General features: G+C 40.7%; 1 protein-coding gene and 1 pseudogene across 5 annotated transcripts in view; both read right to left on the bottom strand.

Annotated features, from left to right (window-relative positions):
- GALNT13 (polypeptide N-acetylgalactosaminyltransferase 13) overlaps nt 1–14,936 on the bottom strand; it is a 645,011-nt gene that overhangs the window by 311,628 nt on the left and 318,447 nt on the right. The gene's annotated exons all lie outside the window — the stretch shown is intronic.
- LOC120854424 lies at nt 8,713–14,178 on the bottom strand (annotated as a pseudogene).

The raw sequence follows: 14,936 nt of genomic DNA, 5'->3' as shown, positions 1-14,936 counted from the left end.
AGACAACAGACTCAGGTCTTTCTGAATGAACCTCCATATGTCAAGGTGTCATGCCATATCAACAATGTGGATTCCTATAAATTGTTTTGACCAGAGTACTGATCAGAAGAATAATTAATATTAACAGGTTAGCTATTCCACACCCAGATATATTTACTGCATAAAACAAATTTCCTCAAAAAGTGAGAAGTTAAAAGTAAAAATTTTCAAATTATTAAATTCCTAATGATGTCAGAGTTTTTTTGGTATGAATATGCAGAAGTTTGGCTCATGAGTTCTTTTCAAATACTGAATTTACAACTTCTCTAGTCAAACTAACAAAATGATAGGATATATTACCACTATTTGCTTAGGAAAAAGATAATCATTATTACAACCAAATTAAAATCAAATAATATCAGCTCAAGTTTTCATAAGAACTCATGATAAATATCTTTTTAATAAGTAGAGACTTTTCATTCGAGTGTATTGGAAGTAATATGACAAGAAGAATCTCCTTATTTCCCCAAGACTAAAAACATTTCCTCATGGTAATAGATATGCAGCCAGAAAATTATGGTGATGATATATTATAGTCAATCATAAAATATGAAAGGTAGAAAGAACAAAATAAAATCCCATTTTCACAACTGCTTAGAATTTCCCAAAAGTTTCAGCTTTATTCTCAATCTCAAGTCTAAAAAGCTTGTATTGGAAAAGTCACCTTAGAGGATAGAGGATAGAGGATAAAATATGTAAGTTATGCCATCAAGGAAATCTAATAAAAGCCAAATATTTTTACTGGTTTTGGTTAAAAACATCCTTTGACTGGAAAGGATTATTTTAGACAAGTTTTCAAGTTTTATATGTGTCTACTCCATTAAATCCTTTCCAACATGCTCACAGAACTGTATGAAAGCTTAGACAATCCTAAGATTTATTTCTCTGAATTTCTTACTTAATAGTACACCGTACACCCCATATTTCCCTTATTTCTCAACCTTTTTCCCGCTACAGATTGGTATCTGCTTTCTGTGTGGCCCCACAGATGTTGTACTCTAGGCTTGGGCTGTGCATCCTAGCTCAGACATTGATTGTAACTGCCCCACTCCACATCCCCTTAACATGGACATCAGTATGTGATAAAAGTTTTGCAGATACTGAGGTATCATCTAGCTACCCTTCAATCATTCAATCTATCAGTGAAGAGACGGAGTCTGCACAGTTTCAAGGTACCTTAAATTCCCTTCCTGAAGATGACAAGCTAAGAAAATCATACACTGTGAACTTGTAGCAATTAGGCCTATCTAATTTAAGTTCAAAGAAGATTTTTAATTGGGAATGGTCATTTGAAACTAACCCAAACAATTCTTTTAGGTTATATAAAATACAGCTTTTAGGAATCCAGATTCATAGTTGATACTCAAACTGGAGGTTAAGTAAAGTAAAAACTCAACATTGTGTGTATATGTCTGCATTTGTATATTTCATGGGATATTAAAAACAAATATCATGTCTACTAAAACAATGAACTATCAGATGGAAAGTGAGGGCAAGTAATTAATAAGAAACTTCTAGCAAAGTTATCATCACCCACAATTTACTATCATTTCCAAAAATTGATTATATAATTAGTGATTCACAGCAGGCCAGAAGTACAAAACTCTCAAGTGGAATAATCTCAAAATAGCTGATAAAACAAGCTGTGAAGCTGAGAAACAGTTTAGCACTTAGGTGTTCCTACTTCACTGGTGCTTGCCTTAATAAGACACAAACTTCTATTTCAAAGTCAAGGACCTCAGAGTGTTCAAAATAGACAGACACTTTGGAGTCAAGAAAATAGCTTCATAGCCTGCCCATATCTTCCAATTATACCCTGTATTATCTGTCAAGTCAATTAACCTCTTTGAATTTTGTATCTCCAATCTGTGAAATGGGATTGTTATCTGACTTGGCAACCCGTGTGCCGTTTTGAAATTCCTTTGAAATATAGCTTGTGGAACCATTTTATAGACTGAAAGCATGAAAATGACAACATAGATATTATACGTTAGTATGTTTCAAGTTATAGGGAAATTGTAGGAGGCAAGTGGGATTGAGGACAAGTTCATAGAATAGCAGGTTAGTGTTAACCCTTCTCATCCTACTCTGATTGAGAATTTTTTAAGGAGTGGTTGGAGTTCCTCTGCATGGGAAGGAATGTTTAGAAGACTCCTTCCAAGCCCTCTATGTAGTTGTTCATTCTGCAAAGAATTACTAACCTTAGTAGTCACTTCTTTCAGCCAGGAGAAGGAAATTAACATGGCTGAGTGTCTAAGAAGGGCAACCAGATACTATATGATTTAAAGTATTATTTTTGATCAACAACTGAACAATTGAGAAAAGAGAGGCTAGGAAAGTTGAATTAAAATACGCAAGGTACAACTACTGCTTGTTCAGTTTTGGAGTTGAATAAAGCCTTCTGAATCCAAAGGTTTTACAACAAAACTACACAAATTGTTCTGCAACTGTCATCTGTTAAATCAAATTTTTCTTCCTTTTAATCTTCAGTGCTGGATATTTTTATGTTGGAATTTATTACAAGGTCATTTTATTATTTAATCATTTAGGGGTAATATAGAATGACATCCCAAGGAAAATGTAATAATCAGTTCAGTTCAGTCCCTCAGCTGTGTCTGACACTTTGCAACACCATGGACTGCAGCATTCCAGGCTTCCCTGTACATCACCAACTCCCAGAGCTTGCTCAAACTTATGTCCATTGAGTCGATGATGCCATCCAACCATCTGCCTTCAATCTTTCCCAGCATCAGGGTCTTTTCAAATGAGTCAGCTCTTCACATCAGGTGGCCAAAGTATTGGAGTTTCAGCTTCAACATCAGTCCTTCCAAAAATATTCAGGACTAATTTCCTTTAGGATGGACTGGTTGGATCTCCTTGCAGCCCAAGGGACTCTCAAGAGTCTTCTCCAACACAGTTCAAAAGCATCAGTTCTTCTGTGTTCAGCTTTCTTTATGGTCCGACTCTCACATCCATACATGACTACTGGAAAAACTATAGTTTTGACTAGATGGTCCTTTGTCAGCAAAGTAAGTCTCTGCTTTTTAATATGCTATCTAGATTGGTCATAGCTTTTCTTTCAAGGAGCAAGCATATTTTAATTTCATGGCTGCAGTCACCATCTGCAGTGATTTTGCAGCCCAAGAAAATAGTCTTTCACTATTTCTATTGTTTCCCAACCTATTTGCTGTGAACTGATAGGACTGGATGCCATGATCTTAGTTTTCTTAATGTTGAGCTTTAAGCCAGCTTTTTCACTCTCCTCTTTCACTTTCATCAAGAGGCTCTTCAGTTCCTCTTCACTTTCTGCCATAAGTGTGGTGTCATCTACATATCTGAGGTTATTGGTATTTCTCCCAGCAATCTTGATTCCAGTTTGTGCTTCATTCAGCTCTGCATTTCACATGATGTACTCTGTATATAAGTTACATAAGCAGGGTGACAATATACAGCCTTGATATACTCCTTTCCCAGTGGAACCAGTCTGTTGTTCCATGTCCGTTCCATGTCCATGTTATCCAAGCAACAGAAGTAACTGTTGCTTCTTGACCTGCATACAGATTTCTCAGGAGGCAGGTAAGGTGTTCTGGTATTCCCATCTCATTAAGAATTTTCCACAGTTTGTTGTGATCTACACAGTTAAAGGCTTTGGTGCGATCAATAAAGCAGAAAGTGAATGAAACTGAAGTCGCTCAGTCATGTCTAATTCTTTGCAACACCATGGACTGTAGCCTACCAGGCCTCTCCGTCCATGGGATTTTCCAGGCAAGAATCCTGGACTGGGTTGCCATTTCCTTCTTCATGTTTTTATAAAATATAAAATGATATCACAAGGAAAATGTAATAATACCCAGATATTGTTCCAATACTTTAGCATATCTATTTGTGCATATTTAGCTCATTCAAATCTCCTCACAATCTTAAAATTTAGGCATTATTATTATTTCCATATTACAGATGAGAGAAAAAAATCTGTGTCATTAGCCACTGTGCTATGCTGCCTCTCTGGCAGGGGCAGTAAAGTTATAATAACTATGAGATTTATTGTCCATACTGGGCTGTTAATTATTCCAGGCAGTAGGTATAGACTTGAGTCAATCAAATATATGGCCACCATTAACCAAGTAGATAGCTATTCAGAATGATATCCTATGCATTCTCCTCTTTGATCATATTCTTGGGGACCTATCAGTTAAAAATACATCTCTGTCTCTCAGACTTACTTCACTCTGTCTGACACTCTCTAGGTTAGTCCACATCTCTATAAATGACCCAATTTTGTTCTTTTTTATGGCTGAGTAATATTCCATTGTGTATATACCACATCTTCTTTACCTATTCCTCTGTTGATAGACGTCTATGTTGCTTCCATGTCTTGGCTATATACACTATTCATAATATGTATAAAATAGGTAACTAATGAAAACATACTGTATAGCACAGGGCACTCTACTTAATGAACTGTGGCAACTTGAATGGGAAGAAAGTCCAAAAGAGGGGCGGATATATGTACTTATGTGGCTGATTCATTGTCTGTACAATAGAAAGTAACACATTGTAAAGCAACTATACTCCAATAAAAGTTAATTTAAAAAAATAAGCAAATAAAACTACAGCTTTTCTGTGACTCAAGTCGGACAATACAAAAAACTGTTTTTGGAATCTGATTCTTGGATGGCCCAAGAGTTAGGTGACTTCCTTCATTCTAGAAGTTTTGCTCCTGCTCCCCAGATCTCTGGATACACTTGGGTTCCTACACATTCAGACATTCACTTCTTCCTCTTCCCATGGAGTGTGTTACCTCATATACTATAAATATATTTACCTTTTGTTTCAGTTAGAAATGGCTTCTCATCCCTGAAACCAAAGAAAATTAGTTGCTATAAAGGTCAACCTGGAGGACTGCTTCTATACCATGAAAGTTGTGTATCAGCTACAATCAGCATCTCAAGTCCTTATAAACCTTGAACAGATTTTGCATGCCAGACCTAGAAGAACACCTTTGGGGCTCTCTTAGGATAGGTTGGTATTTTCATTGTCTTTTGGCTACTGTAACAAATTATACAAATACAGTGGCTTAAAACAGCACAAATGTATCCTTTTAGAGTTCTGGAAGCTGGAAATCTGTAATTAAGTTTTATTAGGCTGAAGTCAAGGTGTCAGAAGTGCTGGCTTCTTCTGCAGGCTCTGAGGGGAGAACCCGCCACCTTGCCTTTTCTAGCCTGGAGAGGCTCTTGCAGTCTTTGACTTGTAAACCTCCCTCCACTGTCAAAGTGCATCCCTCTAGTCTCTGCTTCCATTATCACATGGGCTTCTCTCTCACACTGACTCCTCCTGCACCCTCTTACCCTGGGACCACACACAATCCAGGATAGTCTCTCCATCTCAATATATACTTAATTACCTCCACAAAGTCCTTTTTGCTATATAAGATGATATTCACAGGTTCTGGGAATTTGGACATAGACATACATACAGACGGACAGGTGAATAACACCATTCCACCTACTAAAGGTGGTAACTTAATGAAACATTATGGACATAAAGATCACTGGAAAAAGCTACTTCCAAACAGAAACAAAATTGTTTTTTCTATAAATTCCAGATTATCCATTATATTTATAAAGATTCATCACAAGTTAACACTCATCTTTCATAACTGTTTTGTTTTAAACTTCTTTTAATGAATAAAGTTAAGAGTTTTAAATAAAATGGATTGGAACGCCTGATATGGTGTGAGCAGATAAAGAGTTGAGAATGAGAAGAGATTTTTAAAGATATACACACACACACGTGTGTGTGTGCGCTCAGTTGTCTCTGTCTCTTTATGATCCCATGAAATGCCAGACTTCTCTGTCCATGGAGTTTTCCAGGTAAGAACCCTGGAGTGGGTTGCCATCTCCTATTCCAGGAGACTGGATGGAAGCTGCATCTCCTGTGTCTCCTGCATTGGCAGGTGGATTCTTTACCACTGGCTCACCTGGGAAGCAATTTCTTATGAATTTGGTTTTGAACCAAATATGAAGTTGGTTGAATTTGGTTAAAAACCAGGTATGAGGATTCATCACTGAACATTATGGGTGCTATGATGTGCTCCCTAGATTCTTCATCCAGGGGAGGAAACAAATAAACAAATATCTAAACCACTTGAGTGCTGCCAGAAAACAGCCCCAATTGCCAGGCTGGCTTTCAAGACTGTGTTGAGGGAAGAGAGATAATTTTCTCAGTGGCATGCCTTCTTCCTAAGGCATCTGTATTCAGTGGTGGATCAATCCATGGGTTAGTAATCTGGCCCACTTGTGCCAATCTGGGACCATTTTAAAAGTGCATTCTATCTTCAAACTCTCCCCCATAGGATTGCCTGAAGCTTCTATTCAGACATCACAGCTCAACTCAATGATGTGCTGGAGGTGGTTGATACCAGCACATTAGAGCTGATCTGTGCATCACATTCAGTGATGCTAAGTGTGTACCTTAAAATCTGCCACAATAAGAGTATTTTCACTATGGGAGAGTACAAACAATATAAATCAGGACTTTAAAAATATCATTATTATTTCAGAGAACCAAAATTAAACATTTATCAGCAAAACTACTGGGATTTTCCATCTGCAAAATCCTGCTTTTTTCTCTTCTTGCCCAAATATTCCAATCCCAAGAATACTCACTAATAAACCTGCTGTAAAACAATCTTCACCTTAAGGAAACTAATCCCTAACACTTAAGATACTACAGTCATACTTTTATCAGCTTCTGAAATAATTTTGAACAAACAACCCATCTTCAATTCAGACTTCAAAAAATTACATTCTCAAAAACCCTATAAGTAACCAATGAGAACCTACTGAATACTACTCAGTGCTCTATGGTGGCCTGAATGGAAAAGAAATGCAAATGGGGAGGGGCAGATATATGTATACTTATAGTTGGTTCACTTTGCTGTATAGCAGAAACTAACATTGTAAAGCAACTATACTCCAATAAAATATAATTAAAAATAACACAATAGCACAAAAGAAATTCAGTTACTAACATAATGAGCCATCAACCTCAATACTTAAGAATTTTCTGGAAATAAGGATATATAGTTTATAAAACTACAATATAACAATTAAATAAATTAGAATTGATCCATTACTACCATTTAATCCTCAGACTAGTCAGATTTCACCAACTGTTCTAGTAATGCCTTTACAGCAAAAGGCTCAAGTTCAAATGCATGAGTTGCCTGTGACTGTCATGTCTCATTAGGCTCTTCAAACTCTGCCAGTCCTTGACTTCCATGACTTTGACATTTGCAAGTTTACAGACCAGTTTTTGTTGTTGATGTTGTTGTTGAATGTCCTTCAGTGCAGATTTGTTTAATGTCTCTCATGATTAGATTTAAATTATGCATCTCTGGCAGAATACCAAATAAGATACTACACACTATCAGGTGTGTAGTATCTGAAAGTTACTAAAGTCACTCATATGTCCACTGACCCAAGATAGCAATCAGGCATTTCTCTAAGGATCTGATTCCAGTAGATTTATTAAGAAATTCAAGATATAGATGCAGGAGTGCTCACTGTTATTGGGATGTCATTGTTTCCAAGCCCTCTCAGTGGACAGAAGTATAGGAATATCTGTGGGTGTGGTGAATGTGTGTACACATACTCAAACATATATAATGCATGGATACACTAGCTTTAAAATATTTTTAATCTGTTATTCTTTCTATAAAAGAACCTAGAAGTCGATATTCTGAGCTCCATTTTAATTCCACAGGGTTCATTCTAAAACTTCCTTTCCATGTTTTTGTCTTCCTTTTTGACAGAAAGTATCCTGATTTGCTCAATCAATCCCACTGTATGAAACCAATCTCCCATCCCCTCTGCCATCTTCTCCCCACTACACATGATTTCTGAAATTCAGCATAGGGTGCCGCCCCAACCCTATGGGGCCAGCTTGCTGTCATCATATCCTGCTCTGGCCTGCAGTTCTGGACTATCCTGCCATCCAGTAGTCCCCCATCACCCTCAGTTCAGTTCAGTCACTAAGTCGTGTCTGACTCTTCGCTACCCTGTGGACTGCAACACACCAGGCCTCCCTGTCCATCACCAACTCCCAGAGTTTACTCACACTCATGTCCATTGAGTCAGTGATGCCATCCAACTATCTCATCCTCAGTCATCCCCTTCTCCTCCTGCCTTTAATCTTTCCCAGAATCAGGGTCTTTTCAAATTAGTCACTTCTTCACATCAGGTAGCCAAAGTATTACAATTTCAGCTTCAGCATCAGTCTTTCCAATGAATATTCAGGATTGATTTCCATTATGATGGACTGGTTGGATCTCCTTGCAGTCCAAGTGATGCTTAAGAGTCTTCTCCAACACCACAGTTCAAAAGCATCAATTCTTCGGCACTCAGCCTTCTTTATACTCCAGCTTTCACATCCATACATGACTACTGGAAAAAACATAGCTTTAACTAGATGGACCTTTGTTGGCAAAGCAATGTCTCTGCTTTTTAATATGCTGTCTAGGTCGGTCACAACTTTTCTTCCAAGGAGCAAGTATCTTTTAATTTCATGGCTGCAGTGATCTTGGAGCCCCCCAAAATAAAGTTGGTCACTGTTTCCCCTGTTTTCCCATCTATTTGCCATGAAGTGATGGGACCAGATGCCGTGATCTTAGTTTCTGAATGTTCAGGGTTTGTTTTTTTTTTTTAACCATTAGGCTATGGTGATTAGTGACTTGCATTGCCATAAGCATCTGTAGAGGGCACATAATAAATATATGAGAATAAACATCTTTGGAATAATGTGTCTGTAACATATCTGGATTAGCTAGGTGGTCAAGATTGCATGTGATTTTGTTATTGCATGCTTTTCTCTTTGTGTGTGACAATACGTGTAACCATGTGAGAGACAGTGTCTGTGCAGAGTCCACTAGGAAGAAGGAGGTGCAAGCCCCTCCTCACAAGTGGCTGCCAGAGCCACTCTCAGGAAACTGGGGTAGACCAGGAAGGAACTGAAGCCTATGGGTGCATATGCATTGAGCAGAGGTGAGGAAAAATGACCCCACAACCCCAAAAAGACCAGGACAAAACAGGCTGGTGGGTGAGGGGTGCCGTCTCACCCAGGCAGAGAGTGAGCCTGGGACAGGAGCATCAGGGTGCAGTATCCCAATGATTTCAAGGGCTGAGCTTGCCAAATGCTTGTCCTGGAAACCAGCCAGAGTGCATTTCTGCCTCCAAAAGGAAACCTCAGCCAGCCCTGTCGGGCCAGGTTGGGGCTGAAGTTCCACCCCTTTGTCCACCAGCCAATCAGGAGTTCCCTTCCTCCTATCCATCTGATGTGAGGTCCAAAAGCCACAAGCTGGTGGTTAGGGGACAAGTATGTGGAACAAGTGATGAGCTCCTAAGGGCACAGTCTGGAGCAGATGGCAGTGCCTCCTGTCCCTTGGGGAAGAGCTGTGTGAGGCTGGCAGTCTGGGCAGACCTTGGGAGGGTGGCAGAGATGAAGTGGAGCCAGGATGTCCTGGCCCAGTCCCAGTCCGGGGCTGGTGGTGCTAGGCCAGGGACTGGATGTAGGGGTGGCCCTGAGGCTACAGCACTCTGGCTCCACTAGGCATAGAATTCCTCTTGCTTGTCAGGCTTCTTGTATGTGACGCTTGCCTGATTGGGCTCCTCCAATGTGTAGGTGCCCTCGTCCTTCTTCTTCATGCCATAGATGAGCATTGTGACCAGGAAGGCGGCAAAGAGGGCACTTACAACCTAGCCCATGATCACAGCTACGAGCACGTTCTTCCTCTCCAGGATGCTCTTCTGGGAAAGCTGAGCCGCCGAGCTGCCTGAGTCGATAGCACTGTCCAGGAGGCCAGGGCCTGGGCGGGCACCCTTGGGCAGCTTCCTGGGTAGAGGTGATGGCTTGGCTATGGCCCCACCCTTCCTCTGACAGCTCAAAGTCCCCACTGGGTTCCCCCACTCACTGGCATCTCTGGCTCATCCTGGATGGTGGTCAGGAAGGACTCTGGAGTTGGGGTCTGAGCCACCTCCATGGGTCCGTGGGTGGTGGTCCCCAGGAGCAGGGTGCTCTTCTCAGAGATGTCAGGCTTCTGGGTGGTAGCCGAACTAGGAAGGGCCCTTGGCCTGGAAGTAGCTGTGCTGACCAGCCTGGGAATTGGGGGCCTCTGTGTCCAAGACAGCCACTATGGTGGGAGGTGAGGGCACCGCTGGGCTGGTGGCATAGGCTGTGGCCGTGGTGGTCAGTGGAAGAGGCAGAAGCCTACTTATGCTGGTGGTCCTTACAACAGAGTGGTGGCCACGGACGGGGGTGCCGCAGCAATGCTGGGGACGGCGGTGGCCCCTGTGGTGTGCACTGCGGCCACTGTTGGGGCCCCTGTGGTGTTGTCAGTGGTGGTAGTCGTAGGAGTGGAGATGGTGGTGGCTCTTTGGCTGGGCTCTTCTGGCACCTCTGTCACCAGTGGGGGGCGGGTGGCTGGCTTCGGGGTGAGGCGCGCAGAGGGAGCTCATCAAACGGGGTGCCCACAGGCTGTATGTGCATGGTGGGCAGCATCGCGGGTGTGGTGGACATTGCCAGGGCGACATCTGGGCTGAACTGCATGGCTGTCTCAATGCCTGACTGCTGCTCACAGTAGCCGGAGCTGGACCCGGAGTAGAAGTCGTCCAGCTCATCATCAGGGAAGGAGTCACCATCCCCAGAGTCCTCAAGTTCCACGGGCCTCTCGAAGTTCTCACTGCGCCAGCGCTGGGCTCCTGTGGCGCGCTTCACCAGCAGCAGCAGCAGCAGCAGCAGCAGTGGAGGCAGGGGCAGACCTCGGACCCCTGGCAGCAGTGGGTGGGCGGCCTCCGGCGTGGTGCGGCGGCCCTGGCTTCATGGCGGCGGTGGCGGCGCAGCCCGGCGTGCTCTTGGTCGGGGCTCAGCTCAGAGCTTTTTCACTTTTTCACTCTCCTCTCCTCTTTCACATTCATCAAGAGGCTCTTTAGTTCTTCTTTGCTTTCTGCCATAAGGATGGTGTCATCTGCCTATCTGAGGTTATTTATATTTTTCCTGGAACTCTTTGATTCCAGCTTGTGCTCCATCCAGCCCAGCATTTCTCATGATGGAGTCTGCATATAAGTTAAATAAGCAGGGTGACAATGTACAGCCTTGACATACTCTTTTCTCTATTTGGAACCAGTCTATTGTTCCATGTCCAGTTCTAACCATTGCTTCCTGAGATTTCTTAAGAAGCAGGTCAGGTGATCTGGTATTCCTATCTTGTCAAGAATTTTCCACAGTTTGTTGTGACCCACACAGTCAAAGGCTTTAGCATTGTCAATAAAGCAGAAGTAGATGTTTTCCTGGAACTTTCTTGCTTTCTCGATGATCCAACAGATGTTGGCAATTTGATCTCTGGTTCCTCTGCCTTTTCTAAATCCAGTTTGAACATCTGGAAGTTCACGGTTCACGTATTGCTGAAGCCTGGCTTGGAGAATTTTGAGCATTAGTTTGCTGGCGTGTGAGATGAGTGCAATTGGTAGTTTGAGCATTCTTTGCCATTGCCTTTCTTTGGGATTTCTTTGGAAACCTGACCTTTTCCAGTCCTGTGGCTCCCTCAATTTACTGAGGATCCAATATCCTGCCCTAAACCAGCTCCTGCATAGAAACCTACTCATCCCACTTGGACTCTCCTCATACATTGACATCCTGAAGATTTGACTTGGCTAGGAAACCTTAAACAGGCTGGCCCCCATGTGAAAGCACCCTTCCCCTCACTCAGGTGCTATCCATTCTTGATAGCTCTCCTATGGGGATGATGTTTTCTTAGTGCTGTTCACATTCTGAGATGCTATTCCAGGCCACCTTCCCAGGGATTGCCATCTAGACTTACACAGCTCTTGATATCCCATATAGGTGCTCTTTGCTATGATGCCTTTCTTTTCACCCTGTTTGGGCTCTGATGCTCATGTGGTTGCTTGTCCTGTACCTTACAAGTTCTGATACCCATTGCTGACTAGAACCCCCTTCTTATCTTGCATGGCTTCTGACTGTCTGACCACAGTTCTCCTATGTTCAGCTGTACCTAATGGCTTTTGGACCAAATGTTCAGGAAGAGAAAGGAAAGAACAGGAAAGGAGAAAGGAAAAAAAAAAAAAAAGAAAGAAAAGAAAAGCCTTTGCTTTACTTTGAATGCTGTCATTTTGACCACTCCCAAAAAGCTCATTCAAAAGTTGCCTCTTCTTTTGAAACTTTCAGACATTTAAACTAATTCCTCAAAGCTGCTTAATCAGCAAAAGCTCCCTTAGTACTAGAATTCCTCTATCAGCCCTTGAAAAATACAGCTTTTAAAAATGCTATATGTGTGTGTTAAAGAAGCAGATCAATTGATCATGCTACATTTTCTAACATACAAAGTGTTTCTTGAGTATGATTTTGCTTTCCTCAGCTAGAAAGTAAAATCCAGTGGCAGGGAATATGTCTAACTCATTTGCAATCATAGGATCTGGCGCTGGTTTCTGGCATGTGGTCAGCTCTAATATGTATTTAGTGAATGAGTTAACTGAATTAGTTTGGTGTGTTCTGTCCCAAACAATGTACAGCCACTCCAGGTACTCAATGTCAAAAGGAAAACTGCCCCAGTGATCACATGGTTGCCACAGTCTGGGTGTCAAATGGACAACAGCAGTGAGATGAAGAATGGAACACTTACTTTATTCAAAGACTGTGGCTGTGACCCAGTATGGACCTTTTTCATGAACAGCCTTGGGAAACTCAGATAGCCACTAAAAGGGATGATATAAGTCATCTGACGTTTTGTATACTGAGTACAATAAAACATGTGATTGGGAAATATAAGTCACAATAATGATCACAATAATTGTACAAAAGGATGACTATAAATACAATATGGGCAGTGTGAAGTCTATTCACATATTTAAGGCGGCACCAAACTAAAACTTTCATCATTATAATTTCATAAAGGTAAAAAGAATAATCTACCAGTAGTTTAGGTTGCTATTTTTAAGCATAGTGAAAATAGGTACCTTGTATTACTTAACTTTCTTTCTCTAATAGTGTTCTTTGTAAGACACAAATATTTCTTGCATAAATAAAAAAATGAATATGCTTTACTAGGTAGGCCCTATCTATGTCTATCACCCCTATTATCAAGAATAAATATGAAAATATGATAGATTAGTAGCCCCAGTCAGTCTCTCCCAAAAAGTATGTGCTACGGCCAGGCTACGGCTGTAACATACACATCTCACGTTTACCTCCTGTCTCCCAGCCTCCTGTTTTGGGGCTGCAGTTTTGTGACACAGTCTATTAAACACACAGTTGAAGCAATTTACTTGTTAAAATCACTCACAGCTGAACTGACTCTCAGATGACTGAAACTGTTTATGAAAGGCACTAAATGTCTTTTCTTTTTAAAGTTATTATGTTATTTTGGAATTGTACATGACAAAAATTTTACTGTAAAATGAACATTTTCCCACATATCCAAATTGTTAATTCTTCTACCAATAAAATTTTATTTATTACTTAAATTCCAGGTATATGACAGTTTCTCATTCAAATTCAGCTTTTTTTGTTTATTTGTTTCTGATTGAGTATTTATGTTAGGATAGAAAAACAAAACAAAACAAAACTTGATTCTGATATGTTGCTCAGTCTTATCTTTTCTTATCTGATCTTCTTGACTATAATGAGAGGTTATAACAAAAACATTGAAAAAATGTTCCTCCAAGTGTTATTTGATGTTGCACAATTTTTTTTATTTTCAAAGGGAGTAACCATTTAAAGGTCTTATTTCATACTACACCTCCCGAATTCTTGGGATGGGGTTGTCCAATTTTTCCTTACTCCCCAGTGTTACTGTCATCATTATTTATCCACCACCCTGTGGGTTTATTTGAAGTCCACACCATCCGTCTCAGACACCCACTTAATCATTCCCTTCTTCCCACTTGTCCCCCCTTCCACTTCAATGCATATCAATTTTGGGTTCCCTAAAATCATACCACTGTAGGACTCACATTCATTTTCCTTTCTATTCCAGAGTCCACTTAAATCGTCTGGTCTTGAGAGGCATTTGGCATGAACTTCTAGGTGCCTTAAATGCAGACATACCCGTTCTAGCTGACTACTCATTAACCGTACAGTACACTTTAATTGGTCCTCAAGTTTACATTCATTGAACAAGGTACACGGCAGCCTTCCATATGTAAGCTTGTCCTTAGAATCTCAATCTTCTTACCATTGCCCCCTCACTTCTCTACACATTTTTCATTGTCCTCTGCCCTCTCAAGGAACACAAGTAAGGAATATCAGGAAGGACACCACTTTGGTGTCAGAGATCCTTGTACAGATTCTGATTTTCCAATGTATACACTACTGGTAACAGATAAATGATAATAGGATAAGAAAAATAACTTCTGGAATTTCAGCAAGTCTCTAAACTAAGCCAACAAGTGATAGGTGAATCAAAAAAAAAAGCTGCTGGAAAGATATCAGAGCTGATACTGCGACTCTAAATCTCTATCACCTACCTCCTGCCTCTATAAGAGGAGATTAGAAAGTTGAATAAGAGTCAATGATGTAAGGGAATTCAAAGTCACTAGGTCTGTGGTGGGATTTCCTACTTTTCAGTTAAAGGAGAAAATACTTTGCACTTATCAAGCCAAAGTACAGGGATCCCAAGAGATTTCTTTTCAGAGGTTGTGACTACTTTTTAGAGATCAGTACCTCTCTCTTATATAGATATTTATTGACAGTGAATCTGTAACCTGAAATAATGCATGCTGAGGTTTGACAGAAAACACCAAAATTCTGTAAAGCAATTATCCTTCAATAAAACAAATTAATTTAAAAATATGAAAGTTATTTGGGGAACTGTGAGTTGATTTCCT

The sequence above is a fragment of the Oryx dammah genome, unplaced genomic scaffold (assembly GCF_014754425.2).
Source record: "Oryx dammah isolate SB20612 unplaced genomic scaffold, SCBI_Odam_1.1 HiC_scaffold_27, whole genome shotgun sequence".
In the NCBI taxonomy this organism is placed as follows: domain Eukaryota; kingdom Metazoa; phylum Chordata; class Mammalia; order Artiodactyla; family Bovidae; genus Oryx; species Oryx dammah.
The sequence above is the reverse complement of the archived record's forward strand: the minus strand, read 5'-3'. Positions and strand labels throughout refer to the sequence as shown.